Source organism: Melopsittacus undulatus, chromosome 2 (genome assembly GCF_012275295.1).
Source record: "Melopsittacus undulatus isolate bMelUnd1 chromosome 2, bMelUnd1.mat.Z, whole genome shotgun sequence".
Classification (NCBI taxonomy): domain Eukaryota; kingdom Metazoa; phylum Chordata; class Aves; order Psittaciformes; family Psittaculidae; genus Melopsittacus; species Melopsittacus undulatus.
In genome coordinates this window covers 65,695,049-65,711,916 of record NC_047528.1, presented here as the reverse complement: position 1 = coordinate 65,711,916, position 16,868 = coordinate 65,695,049, and the positions used below count along the sequence as shown (strand labels likewise).

General features: G+C 39.6%; 1 protein-coding gene across 12 annotated transcripts in view; it reads right to left on the bottom strand.

Annotated features, from left to right (window-relative positions):
- The window catches only part of INPP4A (inositol polyphosphate-4-phosphatase type I A), a 129,068-nt gene that overhangs the window by 80,132 nt on the left and 32,068 nt on the right, over positions 1-16,868 (bottom strand). For all 12 annotated transcript variants that reach the window (XM_031050973.2, XM_031050971.2, XM_031050977.2 and 9 more), the window contains exon 2: positions 176-233. The gene's annotated coding sequence lies outside the window, so the exon portion shown is untranslated. The remainder of the gene's footprint in view (positions 1-175; positions 234-16,868) is intronic.

Here is a 16,868-nt window from a genome sequence, read left to right as displayed (position 1 = left end):
CATAAGTAAGGTAAGCATGCCACTGATAGTAGAACACAGAATCCTGTCAGCACTTCATTCTTTCTGAGACTAAAGTTCCTTTTGCTTTGTCTGCCTCTATTTAATATTTGAACCTTTGCATTCAGTGTCCACAGATCACCCCACATTATAGTAGCAATCTCTAAAATCATATTACCTTACTCCATCTTTCACAGATGAAATTTGGCATGTGCATCCAGTTGTTTTTTAATATTCTGAAAGACAAAAAAAGAACAGTTTCTGACTGAATGGGTCTAAATAAACAGGTTAGTACTACAGGAAAAAAAGTTTTGGGGAAAGCAATAAATATAAGAACAATTTCAAAAAAATCACTAAAACTTGTAAAAAATGCAGTGCTAACATTTTATAACATAGTTCCTTTACCATTTAAGATTGTATATGAACTGTGGATGAGTTCTGAAGAAAGAAAATAAGAATAAAGGCAAAAGAGATATTTCAAAATTGGTTACTGTTACCATAACTTTTCACACATAGGGATTATATTAATGAAAATACATTTGCAATACAAAATGTATTTAACTAAAATTAGTTTTCTATTTTGTCTGTAAAACACTCAATGCTGTTACAGTATAATAAAGCAGCTCAATTTAGCTCAATAAAGCAGCTACTTCATGTCACCAGCAACAATCAATCTCTCCCAGCATAGTTTCCCAATTTGGCTGCCTCATCCTAACTACTTAATCCATCTACAGTCAGTTTTGGGATCACCACACAGCAGTGCAGCTCCTTCCCCATGAAACAGAAATGCTAATGACTGAACTCAGCCCCCCCCACCCCCCAAGCAATTGGTACTTCCTGCAGGTCCAGACTGAATTCAAATGCCCCTGGCAGAGAGATTTAAGAGTTTCATTTCTTGCTTCCAATAACCCACAGCTCTTCCATTGTGACAAGGAACATACTGTCCTTGGCCATACCGACACCACTCACCACACCTAAGCAACAGGCATCTTAATGGGTTTTTTTCCCTTCAAGAAGTATAATCAAGATATTCCCCTTTTCACGTTTTATCCATAAATCAGTCCAGAATCCTCAACCAAGTTCAATGTCAAACAGATACACAGCCAAGAAAGTAACACAGTTAGACATGAAGAGAGAAAAACAGAGCTACTTTGCCCAGAGGCTAGCTTTGACAGCTTTTATCTGGGGGAGTTCAGCAAGTGGAGGCTGAGATGACTTACAATTTGCTCTCCAGAAGTACATGACAAGGACTAAACACTGGACAGGTGAAAAAAGCATTAAGATAAACAGGATGTTAACAAAATAACTAACCTAACTGCAATAATAGCAACCAGAAAAGCTAGCTTAGCCAAGGAAAAACTTGGTTTCCATGGGAGAGGAGCATCATGCCACTGTTAGGGCTAAGCTCAATAATTAAGGAAACTCCACCCAGCCCTATGCTTTTACCCACTCATCAACAAATCACCTAAAATTTCTTACAAAATTATACCTCTTCACAGAAGTGACCTATAAGGCAGCTCAAGTTTTCTTCTCTTTTCATTGTCCAACGTGAAGGCAGAACCAACTTGAGATTCACTTCTATGTGTCTCAGTTCAGATGAGAAGTTACAAAGCATTTTATTTACCCTATCTTTTGGAGAGCTCCTCAAGGAGGCCAGAGACATCTGACATTATGTAGCTCTTCTCAGAGTTAAATATGATATGCACTAGTTTTTGGCAAAGTCATTTACTATTTTAAATAATTTTTATTTTGGTAAATTCAGTGTAGGCACATAAAGTCCCATTTTGGTACCCTTTATAACTTCAACTGCATTTATTTAGTATAGTTAGGATTTTTTCTTCCATTCTAAAAGCAAAGCACATAGTGCAAAAGCTCCTAGACACCACGGAAGCTACTCACAAAGCAAGTTACAGCCAGTCCCCAAATCAAGGGCTGATACAATGGACCTGCTACATTATAACCCTGTAATATACTGTAGCACCGTTCACCTTCAGGGCATTTAATATAAATACTTAAACCTGGACAGTTATTATTCATTTCACTTAAAATTAAGAAATGAAAACAGCAGGCATGATAAAGGAATCTAAAACTCTTATTTACAACACTATTACAAAGATGACTAGTTCTGCAGCCCGCAAGCAAATCCCTTTCATATCTGCAGCTTAGCTCACACATCTGTAAAACAGAAACATTGCAACTTAGTAACTACATCAAGTTTCTCTGCTGACCAGTTATAGTCATGCCTTGCTCACTACCATCAGGAAGTCACATCTATTTTGCAGATCAGCAGTGGAAATCACACATTCTAGGGTGACGTATTTTAAAATCAGTCATCAATGAGGTTTTGGAAAAATACTGCTATTTCTGCAGAGAAGGCAAATCCTCCCTACTGATCTCCCAGCAAGTTCTGACCTCCTGCAGGTGCCCTCCTGCTCTGCACCCAATTCTAAAAGCAACTTCGGTTCTTCACCTACATTTCAAGTTGTACATTTCAAGAGTCTGCCTACAAGTTCTCTTTTACACAATCACATTTTTAATTGCACTTCAATTCTGTGGTGCTTTGGTACATGAACCACTAATGTGCTAGCTCTGGCCATGACAACTAAATTGAATACTAGTAGTGCATCTAAGGCCAAGCTGGATGGGACTTTGAGTAACCTGGTCTAGTGAAAGGTGCCCCTGCCCATGACTAAAGACTAAATGGTCTTTGAAGGTCCCTTCCAACCCACACCATTCTATGATTCTATGCCCAGGCAGCAAGCCCAGAGAGTCCAATGTCACTTGCATATGAAAGATTCTAACTGGGCACCAACTCAAGCCCCTCTTTTTCACCCTACACTGTACGGGTTTTTAATTACATTGTCCTGTAACAGCAGTAAGACCACAGCAGAGTGTGGTAATGCACTACGACAGACCACACTAAAGCACCAGCTTCCAGGCATGTTCTGCCTCTGGCCTTCTGCATTAAGAAATATTGATGATAGGAAAAAAAAGATTCTTCAAAGACTGCAGCATACTTTTGCTTAATTAAAATAATAGAGAAATAGCTTTGCAGTTAACTGATGATGGCAGAGAAAACCTTAGTGCTTGTGCTGCCAGATTTTAAAAGCAATTCAGATGCTTCACTATAAGGAAATGATATATAGTGACATTTTTTTCTCCCCAATCACTTGTACTTGCAACCAGAGTGACTATACAAACTGAGAACACCACCTCTCAATCAAAACTGTCACACCGTTATTCCTGCACACTGCAGGAAGTGAAGCACGTGACACTATTCCCTGTGGAGAAACCTTAAATATGATACAAACCAAACATCAGAACAAAAGGGTGTGCACATGCTCCTATTGAAAATCCCTGACTTTCTCCTCTGCCGTACCTTCCTCCCTCTTTCTTACTCACTGACTGGACAGCAGCTAAATAACTTCAGGGAGGAAGGAGTAACTAACCATTTTCCTTTGCAATTAAATGTGGTGTCAACATCTCTGAAAGTTACCCAGATCCCATGACACCAGGTGTGATTTTGTCCATTAGTTACAGTGAGAAAAACAGAGCTATTTGCCCAGTGGCTAACTTTGATAGCTTTTATCCAGGCATAGTTCAACAAACATGCTATTCCCATAGGAGTGGAGCCAATCTAAGCTACTACCTCCCATTGCTTGCTCTCACTTTCCCCCTCTCCTCCTGTCTGTCAGCAAAACTGCAGGGTTTTGGAGTTTTAAACTTTAAAAAACAAGCAAACAAAAAAAACCTAACAACAAAAAATCCCGGAATATTTGGACAGGGGGGAAAAAGCAAAAAAGTGTAATTTAAACCTCTGACAGAACCAAGCTGGGAAAAGACTATATTTGTTCTTTATGCTGGCAAATTTGAGGAGCATGAACCTCTGCAGCAGGCAAGCAGCTGAGGACGAACCACATGACAACAGCAGATCTGCAAACTAATGTTCATACAAGGCAGTTTGTCAGACCTAATGTAGCTCAGAAGACATTTCCTGTAAACATATTTTAAAGGCTCAAGTTTCCAATAATCAGCCTACAAATCCAGACACACATTCTTTTTGTAGGTCAAGATAGTTATGAACCCTGCTACAAGCCTGAAGCTGACAAAAGGTAGAATATACTGTGTCCCCTGCTGTAGTTTGTCTTATCTTCTCCTTTGCTTTGTGGCAAATAAATAACACCATTCTTTAAACTCTTTTACAAACTACATACGATTTCCTGAAGTCTTCCATCATATTCGCCATTTTGAAATACCAGTCTTCAGGATTTTAAAGAATATAAATTCTCTTCAATCTGAACAAATTATTGTTGTGACCAATGTGGCAACTCTTTCTGAAGTACTAAATTACACAAGATGCTACCACCACTACATCAAAATATGCCTTACAGAAAAAGAGGAAACTTGCCTTGTCTTGATCTGACTTCCCCAGAATTACTTCAGATTTGCTTGTATTATGTATGCAACCTGTACTTTCACAACATTAAAGTTTCCGCTATTTTCATCTCCTGGTTGGGAAAAAATAAAACACACATCTGACTCTATTTGTATCACTGTTTGAAGCAGTGCTTTAGCATTCCTAATGCTAGCCTGCGTTCCTGTCACAATTTACCCTGCTCTGGACCTGATTTTCATGGAAAGAAATTCACAGTACACACCAGTACCTCCTCAGGTTGAACAAACATAAAGCCGGAGCATAAAAGCATGCTCTGATACTTGGTCTGTTCCTCAATATTGTCACATATACCCCTCCACAAGTCAGTCTAGCTAGAGAGCTCCCCTGCAAAATGGGAAGCAAGGAAAAGAAGATTTCAAAAGACAGTCTTAAGGTCAAACTGGTTTGCACAAGTGGATTTCACATTCTAGTTTAAATACAAACGAGAAGACCTGGTTTGCTATTACAAACACGGTCAGTCAAACCATTTACTACAAGCTTACATAGAAGAGATTGAAATACGTATGAAGACCACCCAGAACCAACTTGAACAGTTTCTTCATATTGTTGACAGTAAATGAATGGCATCCAGTGACTAAAATTTTTACTTACTTCTTTCATTTATTACATTAGTGTCAAAGAAAGACACATTTTTCTTAGCTATCAAATGCCCACATGCCTCTCTCATTTTTATCATTAGAGGCTATGCTTTCAGGCTAAATAATATCCCATTGTAAAACTAAACATTCAAGTAGTAATGGGTAGAAATTATTTTCATGCAGTGTAACCGAATAATAATTTTCTGAGTGTGTTCTATTTTACGCAAAACCCTGAGATGACATCAACATTAAGATGGGTAGTACAGCCTTATTTTATCATACAACCATAGAATCACAGAATGGTTTGGGTTGGAAGGGACCTTAAAACTCAACTAGTTCCAACGCCCCTGCAACAGGCAGGGACACTTTCCACTAGACCAAGTTGCTCAAAGCCCCATCCAATGCAGACATATTTTATGAACCCCAAATACAACTTGGTAGATGATGTAAATTAGAGCATTGTGCACTCCAGCCATGAAATGTGCAACACAACATGGCTAAATCTAGGCTGCATTACTCATTTTTGCATATAAATAATCACAGGCGTACTTTGAAGACATTGTGTTCTTATTTTTCATATTCAGAAGTATGAATCACAGAGGAAGGAGGGGGAAAAAAAGTGCAAGTTGTTGGAAAGTTGGGAAAGCTGTAGGGAAGTTGGGAAAGATGTCATACTTTCAAAAAATAAATGCTGCAAAATATTACACTCTCCAGCAGCTACCACAGACCTCCCAAATGCCTATTTGTCACCTCCATTCTCTTAAAAGCCTTCTAGATGTTTGCGAACGTTGTCAGTAAGCACTGTGCTTAAGGGGAACAACTCTTCCCATTTATCCTGGATGTCTTACTCATAACAGGAAGGGGTATCAAATCTTCATACAAATTGAGACAAATTGCTAGAGTTCTTGTCTGCCACTTATCACAAATATAACATCACCTAAGCAGATCTTCACTGGTAAGTGTTCTACTCTCCGTTTGTCTTTCTGCTAAATTTTATGTTAAACTGGTATTTAAAGACACCCCCACTTTTCAAAGAGGCAATTGTTACATGTACCAATGGTTTCTAGCCCTCAAAAAATCTTACCAGTGGCCCCTTGTGACATTTTTTGATTTTCCATTAAATTAAAGGCTGTGGAAATGTTTACATAGCTGAAATATAAATCCCATTAATGAGCACAGAAAAGAACATTCAGTTCTTCTTGAGCTATCAGGAAATACTTGCACCTCACAAAAAACGGCAAAGCATGTTCAAGGTAGTCAAAATTCAGCCACTATGGATGTTGAAGCCAAGCTCCTCTGTTCCTCAGTTCACACATACTGTGCTGGAAGCTTTCAGCCATGTCCAAGGACAAAAGCAGCTGCTTCCTGCAAGTGCTGCCTGTGCAAATGCAAGTTTAGTCTTCCACACACCCAGCTATGTCCCCCCTCTTACTGCTTTCTCTATCCTGAAGGTGCTGAGTCCTTTCTGCAACCTCCATGCATTGAAATGACATGGTAGCTTCAAAAGGATCCTGTGAGAGAGCAATTCTTCAAGGGGAAAAAGAAAACATGCCTATTGCTCCATGCATTCTGCCAGCATCTTCACCTCCCTCTCTGTGGCACAAAGCAGCTGGCAGAAACGGAACTCTCATGGCTTAAGGGGAGGAGAAAGTTGCTAGATGGCAGGATCCAGGAGGACTGTTGCTGCCTCAGCCTCTCACCAGCAGGTATCTCTGCCCTTCACAATCCAGCCTGCCCCATATGGCTCACTCTGCCCACTCAGGCCCACAGGAGTTGACTGGGCATTTTACAAGGGTATGTAATGACAGGGCAAGGGGAAATGGCTTTGAACTAAAAGAGGATAGATTAAGATTAGATACTATGAAGAAATATTTCACTGTGAGGGTGTTGAGACACTGGCACAGTTTGCCCGCAGAAACTGTGGCTACTCCACCTCTGGAAGTACTCAAAGCCAGGGGATGGAGCTTTGAGCAACCTTATCTAGGGGAAGATGTCCCTGTCCATGGTTTATGTCCCTTCTAACCCAAATCATTCTATGATTCTATAATTCATTTGCAGTTTCACTATGGAGGAGCTCTCAGATAACTGATTCAGTCTCTCACAGACTGCATCAGTTAAAAGGGCAATAATACTCATGTTCATTTAATTGCAAAAGATGCTGGTAAAAGGCAGGCAACAATAAAGGATGTAATTTCACTGTATAACAGTAAATGTGACAAATTAAGGTCCTGGCATGGGAGACAATTCTGACTGTATTTCACTCTGACCCCTCCAGCCTTCATGAAGCTCTGGAAAATAACTCTCTTGAGAACCTCCAGCAATGGCAGTGATGGTTTCACTCCAGAGCCACAGATCTGGATCCTTGGAGCATGGATTAAACACAATTTCACCCAACTCCCATTTCTTATTCTAATTTGTGACATTGCCCACACCCTTAAGTGGCCTACTTTCATTCATGTATATTAGTGAAAGTGCTATAGATAAACTGATTGTACAAACTGTTGTGAATATGCACTAAACATCGCAAAGCCCTGAAGGATGTTTCATAGGGTCCTCTGTGAAAACACCATATCACTTCAAAACAAATTTAGGACTAAAACTTCATTTAATTTGCTTCTGCCCAGTAACAAGCAATATCTAGTCTTGGGAAAAAGGAAATTAGATGACACTTACACTATGTTATAAATTCTAAAAATGGCCAATCTGCAAACATAAGCACTCTCATCACAAGCAATTTCCCTGAAATTCATAAATATGAGATCAAACTTGTCACAGGTCCCTTACATTCCCCAGTTCAGCTGTGGGCTTCACAGGAGAGCAGTCAAGAAGAATCTGTTCTAATTCCTCATTATTCATTCTTTCCAAAGTTAATTTCTGGTCTGGTTTGCAAGTCTGTCTCACTGCGTATGTACTGGCAATAGAGTAGTCACTTTTCCATGCAACTTTTCTGTGTAAAATCATCTTCCTGTAGAAGCACTTTTAATATCATGTTCTCACCAATGAGTCTACAAAGCCATGGGGACAATAATGAGATACCTTTCTTATGTAGGCAAAACCACAAAGGTCACATTTTTCCTATTACTCACTACCTCCTGTTTACTAAAATGCAATTTGAAAGTCATCCACTTATCTCAAGAACAGAGAATAATTTAATGAACTTTTCCCAGGCACCGACCTTTGAGAGAGAGTTTATAACAGAAAGACCTCATTCTAACCAGCTCAGCTGCATGCATTTTTATGTCATGCATTCACAGCCACAATATTTAGTGATAGCAATACTCAGGACGTAATCCTTTTCATATAAATCCTCCATACGTGTACACAGCTCAAAAGAGCTATTCTTGCAAGCTTTCTGGAAACAAAAGACACTGTCAGCACAACACTATCTTTTTTCATGTCTTTCTGTGTGTGTTAAAAGAATCAACATTTTACTATGTTGGTCCATATGTCCTCTGGAGAAGCCCTCCCAGTTGCTCAACAGAAATAACATCGATGCCAGAGAAAAAATAAATCTTTTGCTTTAAAATCAGACCACTGGTGTCTATTTCTGAAATGAGTGAGAAGAAATCTTTTATAGCAGCATGTATTTCAGGAATCTGGGGCTTAAATACACTTACCTACCACACATAGGAAACCTGATGAAGCTACTGGCTTTTTTAGTGCAATCTAAAATCTTGCAGTATTGTCGTTTGCGTTTTTAAAAAGAGATTCGCTGCCCAAATAACTGCAAAAACAGACATGCTCTGTCACTCACCTCTGCCTGTAGCAGTTCTACTATCTGGCATTAGCAAGTATTTACCTAAAATGTAAATCTGAATAAAGGTTCATGAACCCACTCCTTTTAAACTGTGTTTCACCTGAATACAGAAGATCAGTTTACAGTCATGTGAGACATCAAACATACCAATTTACTATCACTGATTTAAGCCCGCAGAGCAGTCAGAGGTACTCTGCTGCTTTAAAAGATGAAGCATCAACTGAAACAGAAATGGAGCTAATCCCAGATTTCTGCATCGCTACAAAATACAAGGAGAATTCAGCACAGAAATAACGTGTCATCGTAATCCAGGCCACAATCCCATTTAACCAGAGTGAAAATGGACTATACTCATCCCCAAACTGGCTCCAGCTCCTGAGCAGAGGAGGGGGCCTACAGTCATGAAGGACTAGTCAAGTGGAAATTCAGACCCTGAAGGTATATGAAAGGACCATCATTGCTTTACTCACAGTACAGGCTGCGCTCTTCACTCTCTATTTAAACTAGCACATGGTTAAGAACACACAAAGGTTTCAACAGACAAAAATTGAGACACTGACTTTTTCTGTGTGATATAAAGCCTTATGCAATGCCCAACTCTAGCAGTCTGGGCAGGGCAAACAGGATGTGTTCACCACCTCTTTGCATCTCCCTGTTTGAACTGCCCCAGGATTAAGTGAAGCGTTTCTTAGGACACACTATAAACAAAGATTTAACAGTTCTTTCCCCATCCTCTTTAAAACAAGGCAACAAATCTAATCCAAACAAGAAGACTTATTCACAGAACAAGAAAGGGGACAAAGCAGATGCTCTCCAGATGCATACACATACATGAGACCTCCCAAACAACTCATGTAAATACTGTCATTTCTAAAAATTATGCAAATAAAGATACACAACTCCCAGCAACCAAGATGGCTTAGTACTGCAAACAGTGCTATTCATATTGCTCATATGCAAGGACTTTATTCCAATATAACTCCAGATTCCAGGGCTTATTTATAACATGCAAAAAAGAGAAACAAAAACCTGTAAAACCACCGCAACAACTCCAACTTTTTTCCTCTCTCCTTTACAAATTTAGCTTTGATTCCTCTTTCAGAAAGTCTAATATAAAAAAGCAAATTAGCATAGAAAGTAGGGCAACCATTTTTTGTGGGAGAAAAAAAGACCATTATTCAGTGTATGGACCATCTTCTGCTCTGTGTAAAACTCAGCATCTGATACAGCAGTGCTCCAGTTTGGGTTGATCATCAGGTAAAACTGTAATATAATCAAAAATTACCCATACTAAAGATGATTCACGGAAGTAGTTTCAATAACAAGAGAAGAATTAATTTCCCCTAAGTTCTTCACCAGCCATTTGGCAAGGCTAGCTATAAACCATTGCTAATGGAGCTTTTGTGTAAAACAAGAGTAAGTGCTTCCTCCTGCTGAAGGTCTCAGAGCTTTGAGAATTGTGGAGAAATGTTTCGATTTCTTTTTGCCCCTTATTTTTCCACTTGCTACCCACAGCAAAAGCTGTGTTTCCTGCAGTCATTTCCCCCTGCCACGGCAAGGAGAGGTAGAGCAGCACACCCAAGGATGATGCCAATGCCCATTTCGAAACTTCAAGGACTGAGGAAGCAGAATATGTAAGAGATCAGAGATAACCCAGCAGCAGTTTCCCAAATGCCAGGAAAGCAGACGAAGAGCTTAGAATAACAAAACTAAGGCATGGCCACAAAGGAAGCAGTGGGGTTTGTGGAAGAAATAAATAAAAAGGACAGGTGAACATCCCACGTCTCATTTGTGACACAAGCAGCACAGAAGCAATAGATAACTACATGAGCTTTGTGGTTTTGTTCCATTTAAAGCTTGCTTAGGTGGAAAAGCTACCAAGGGGAGAGAATCATTAAACAGGTCACAGCAGAGCAGCTGAAGTGAGAACTGAAAAAAAGGGACTTAAATTCAGCAGAAAGTCCACAAAAGCTTCAGTGAGGGCAGGGACAACAAAACATAGCTCTGGAGTAATGCAGAGATGAGAAAAACAGCTGTGCAAGCACCAGTGATGTCCTGTAGGTTAGGAACAGAAGGGGAGAACAGTGAGCTGGGATCTTCTGCTTGGGTTCTCTGGAGATAACAAAACTTTACTACACAAAAGAAAGGCCAAGGAGATCATGAACTCTCACACTTCAAATTCTGCCAAAAGTACAAGTGAAATGGTTCCAACAGCTTCTGCCATTTGTTGCTTTACAGCCTGATGCAAAACCAACTTAAAGGAATAAACTTTCAAGGTGCCTAGAGGGCAGACTTTGGCAAGTCCCATTATACAAAACCCCTGCATAGAAGGATCAAACGCAGCTGCTTTCTTTGCACTTAACATAAAGTTCTGATCACTTCCCTGCACAAATCTTTCCTACCCTGGATATTTACATTTTAGTTGTGACTTGATAATACATCCAAAACTTATGTATCTCGTAATTATCAAGACAGCATCACAACAAACACTGCCAAGATTGCTTTAGCTCTTCACCACAGCTTTCCAGCAAACTGTCTAGCTATCTTGTGAGACTGGGCTTTTTGTTCTTTTTTGAGCTCACTCTCTTTTTCACTCAGTGCATTCCAACTGCAGACAGAGGAACACAGTAGGCAGCACAATTAGATCAGAGGGAGTTCTATTTGGTGGTCAGCACTTGGACAGAGTTTATGGACAAGTAGGATGGAGTGGCTGTCTTTAGGGTTGTGTTGACTCGGGGGCTGTCACCCTGTTCTTTAGATGTTAAGCATGTTCTTGAAATTTCTTTTCAAAATATTAACTGTTAATAACCGTGCCCACAATGCATTCTTAAGGAAATTATGTAAACTCAATTGAAGATAATTGAGTTTTATTATAATATTCGTTCTGGTTTGACATAATACAGAATAAGTTCTCTAAACGCATACATACTTAAAAGGAAAATATGAAGGCAAACACAATTCTGACACACAGTCTTAGAAAACAATAATTAAGGTACAAATCAGTGGAAAAATTAAGACTGTTTTATGGGACTTGTTTGGATTGGGGAGGGAAAGACTGCCATGTACCAGAGCTTTGCTAGTGAGTAGTCCTAAACCCAACCTTTACATTATTTAAACTGGCTTGCATTTATAATGCTGTAACATGAGAAATATTTTATATCAGGTACCTAAATTAAAAGTAGTCCCTAAAATTTTGCTCAGGGAGATGGGCATCCATGAGTGATGTTGTTTTACAGGCTTCTCTTACATTATGGTTTTCTAAGTTGCATGCCAAAAGAAGTGTAAAAAAATTCACTAACAGATCTTACTTTTCATTTTATTAAGAAACCTGGTATTTTTAACAGGAGGAAATAATACCAAATCTATTTAATTAGTAGGAATGAAAACATTGTGTATCAGTGAATGCTATCAACTGGCAAACAGAAGAGCCACCTAAAGTATGCTGTAATTTTTCAATGACCTTTCTACAGCACCCTGTTTCTTTGACAGTGCTCACTTTTATGTAAATTTGACAAGGAAATGAGTGGTAGTGTCAAGTACCTGAATGTAAGCTAGTACATGATCAGTTTTTGAAAACATCCTTATTCTCTCATTCTGAAAACAATACATGGAAGAGACCAGGCTCCCTTGTTACTAAGAGCAGCTGCCAGCCTCACTGTAAGATGCACTTTAAAAGGACACTGCCTTGCAAATCCAAAATAAACGGGGAGAGGAAAGAAAAGAGATATTAAGGTAATTAATTACTGCAGTTCAAAACCAGAATCCCTAACTTAGAAACCTCTTGTGAGGAGCACAGCAAAAGCTCAAGACTCAGTGGATTTTTTTGAGACTAATAAGCCACACCAGTCTAGGTTACATTAAAATTACAGCACAAGAGTGAATAAAATAGCATTAAAGCCACTACAGAAAAAGTGTTTTACCCATTCTGCATATGTCAACACTAATTAGAATATGTCCCACTTTTTTCACATGACTAAATGTCAGAATAGGGCATATATATATATACACACATATATATATACATATATATATATATATCTGGGCTTTTAGTGGCACAAATGAAAATCAGCCCAATATCTGGAAGCATAATTTAAAGTATTGAAGAAACTGTTTACATTCAGGTGCTGCAGAGATGACAGCATGCATATAGTCCCAGACTGAATGCTCAAGGCAAACCCCTGTGATTCTAAATGTAAACAATTATTCTGCTCTTTCTAATGCCACTAGTTTTTATTCTATTAACACAGAAAATCAGAAGTTAACATATTTAGTTTTAAGCAAGAACTAGAGAACTGCAGTGCTCTCCAAAGAACAGAGAGCTGCTTAAAAACTAGTTGTTTTCCTTGCCCTACCATCTAGTAGTACTGTTTCTTCAAGAGAGGTCTTATGTCCTTAACATGGCTGCCATGCCTTACATAACATCAATGAATGAGAATATATTTATTTTGTTTCCTAGGATGTGCACTGCCCATTAGCCATATGATTCTCCATATGGTGCTGCAAACAGTTGAGACAAAGCTTTACAGTAACGCAGCTCCAAAGATCAGCCTCCTCTGAGAATAAGCAGCAGCAGAAAGAGACTCAGCCGTCACTAGCTCTAAATTCCCTTTCATATCTTTCTCTAGTAAATAACAGGCATTCTTACCTTAAGAAAACAATAATAATAATAATAACGGTGCTCAGTAGAGCCTCCTCTGTTTCATCTGTGCACGTAAAAAAAGATCTTGGTGCAATTGTCTGCTGCAGCAGGCAATCAATAATATAACCTGCTTCTCCTGTTGCCAGAGCTGCTCCATCTGAACGCTAGCTAACGTGAACACTGTCAGTGTGAGTCATACCAGTGACTCAGAGCAGATGCAGAGCTGCAGGAGGAGTTTAAGTTTCAGGGCTTCCTCTCACTCGCTCGCTCGCGCTTGCTGTCGCACAAACACGCATGCATGTGCTCACCACCTGTGTGCCTCTGTATGCCTGCAGACTGCCCCAGCTGTTTGTTTCAGCAGCGGGTTTGATTTCATCCTCTGCATAATCGTGTTTGTTTGTTTGTCTTCCCAAGACACCAGTTCTGTTTTTTTCACTCTATATTTTTTGAATGCAAAAGCTTGCTCTGGAAGCCAGGTCAACACTGTGGCATTCCAGGTGATGTGTGCTACTACAAGATATCTGTGGGCTCACACCTCTCACCAAGACTAGGGGAAGCACTCAAATACCCCAGGAAAGATGCTAAACTAAAAGTACTGTTAGGGCAATATCCACTTATTCATGACAAGTTCATAGCAAAGTGTCTGACTTCATCAAGTACTCTGGGGAGGACAAATCTGTCTCAAATGCAGTAAGATAAAAGAACTGGGAAGGAGTTATGGGATGTAGGAAGTAGGAAGGAGTATGGGATGCACATGAGCATAACTCCTGTGTGCCTGACACCAGTTTAGCAGTGCAAAATGCCTCTAGTAAAAGAGCATAACTGCATTAGAGACAGAAGCAGCACATTTGGGTTTAGGATTAAATTCTGGCAGTCTCCCTGCTAGCTGTCGATGACTGCCACAGTCAAAGAAGTAACCTGATCACCTATTTACTTCCCAGGCCTGCCAGACTCCCCACAACACACAACTGAGAATAGGCATCATGAAGACGAAGTTAGGCACTTAATGCTAGACAGTACTGATATACAGTGCTCTACTGATGACACTTTATTTCTGAAAAGCATGTTATAGTAAGCAGTTGCAGTGTTGAGCAAATCCAGCTTTCAAGAAGCAGATGAAGCCCTGTACTACTGATCCACCAGGTCAACCACATGGAAACAAATTCTGGTGGGATGAATAAGCTGTTGGCCCAAGGAACAATGCCATTAAAATGCACAGACCTGCTTGACAGCCATTCGTATAAACATTCTAGATAGTTTTGGGAAAAGGCACTTGGTTTATGTCAAAGCATTTACAGCAGAACATCTTTCCTCATATTTAGCACATGTCCAGCTGGCTATCACCCAGATAAACAGATTTGTCTTGAGATTTCTCATGGAAAAGCTAATATCAAAGCATTACTTTCATGGTTCTGTGGTTTTTGTCTTTTTAAAGAACCCCTTCTTTTGCAAAGCCCAACCAAACGAAGCCCATCCAATCCAAGTACGTGCACAGCACTGTTCAGTACTGTATCTGATTGTTATTAAAACTGCTGAATGAACTTCATACTATTGGTGGTGAATGTTTATTCCATGTATCCCAAAGCAGCCAAGAATACCGACTTGGCAGGGATCAAAAAACGAGAAGGAATCAAGCCGAGCAAAACAATCCTTGAAGTATGGTCATGGAGATAACATAACATAAACAAGGGGGACAAAGAATAGCTGGTGTCTATGAAGATACACTGAATTAAACTCTTTCCCTTAAGCCCACGAGTATTCTATCACTTGGAAAATCTGCTGAATCCCATCCTTTCCTGCAGTTTACTAATGACAGTGAATCTTTGCTCCTGTCAAGCTTTCAGTGCTTTATTTTCATGTCTTAAGTAGTTGAATAGGCAAAAGAATGCTAAAATCCACAGCATGCCTGGAAAAAAAAAACAATAAAAAAAAGAAACAACAACCAACCAACAAACCCGCACAAAAACCAGACCCCAAAACCAGCAGCAGCAACAAAAAAGCAAACAAAGACCCCTGAGATTTTAAGCAGGAAAACTAATGTCAAGGCTGTGGTCTTGCAGTATAGCCAATGTATATACATTCTTTAGGGCTACAGATATTAGTTTTCCCTTTTTCTCTTTTACAAAAAAAGCAAGCAAAGGCTTTTCTACAGTACCTATTCAAAATGGTACCCCAGAACACGTTAGGCTAATGAATCCTGCTCCTTCTCATCATCTCCTTGTCTCTGGAAATTTGTTTGTTTCTTTTTAAAGTCATCATTATGCCAACCCTGGTAGAAATGGCCTCTTCTAGTTTGTCAGATTCCATATTACCCTGCTTTCTCACAAAAGCTCAGGCTACAGTCAGATTGTCCTTACTGAGAACACCAACCTCTGCTTCTGTTCTTCAGCCTATTTTCTTCTTAGCTATACTCTCCCAAGAGGGTGGAGGGGAGAATAAAAGTAAGAAAATAAAAAAGGCATTCATTTTGTTTAAGGATGGAGCTGGATCCCAATGTAGTGGAGTAACAGAAGAAAATTGAGGACCACTGCCAGTATCCACAGCAATACCTCCTCTACTCCTTCCCCCCTCACCCTCCTAGCATTCCAGTTATCTTCCCATCAGCTGTGTACTCTGCTGAATCCTCATGTTTTATAGCCTTGTTTTTCAAAGTCCTGTGGAAAGGTGTAAGTTCAGAGATACTAATTTTTGAGGTGCAGTGACACACATTTTCAAGGCAAAAAAGCAGAGGTTCACACTCCTTTATCATGGTTATTGGCATTACAGTACTTTCCAGAGGTTCTCACCAGTGGGCAGCCACACATGCAGAAGGAGCACATCTTTTGAAAAGACATATAAGCAAAAAGTTTAGAGTATAAATATTTTTTGCATCATCTTACAAAGCACAGCTAACAGACTTGTTCAAGACTGTTCCACATGTTCACCTCAAAGCCAAATGCAAACACTACATTTCAGTGTCTTGCTCACTAGATCATCAGACTTCCCTTCTGGTGCATTGTAGTAGTATGTTCATTTCTTCCAGCTAATTACCCTTTGTGGGTATTTTGATATGCTGCGACAACAGCACTGTTTGCTGATGGGAAGACACCAATGTCTCAGTAGCAACTTGTACCCATCTCTACAAAGGCACTTAGCAAAGCCACCCACAAGAGGCTGTGGGAAACCATTTCCTTCACACCACACAAGTACATCACTGAAATCACCTCCTCAAGTTACTGTTATAGCTATGACCCAAGTAATATGTATTTTTTTATGTCTTGTAACAATCCAAAGACACATATTCTGCACTAGGAAGAGACTACAAAGTGACAAGCTGCCTGTAACATACTGCATGCATACATTTTGGAGGGAAGTACTTTACATCTAGTGAAAATGCACAAGATGATCTAAATGCCCATTTCCCCTTTATGGTCTGTTCTCAGCAAATGAAACGAGACACTG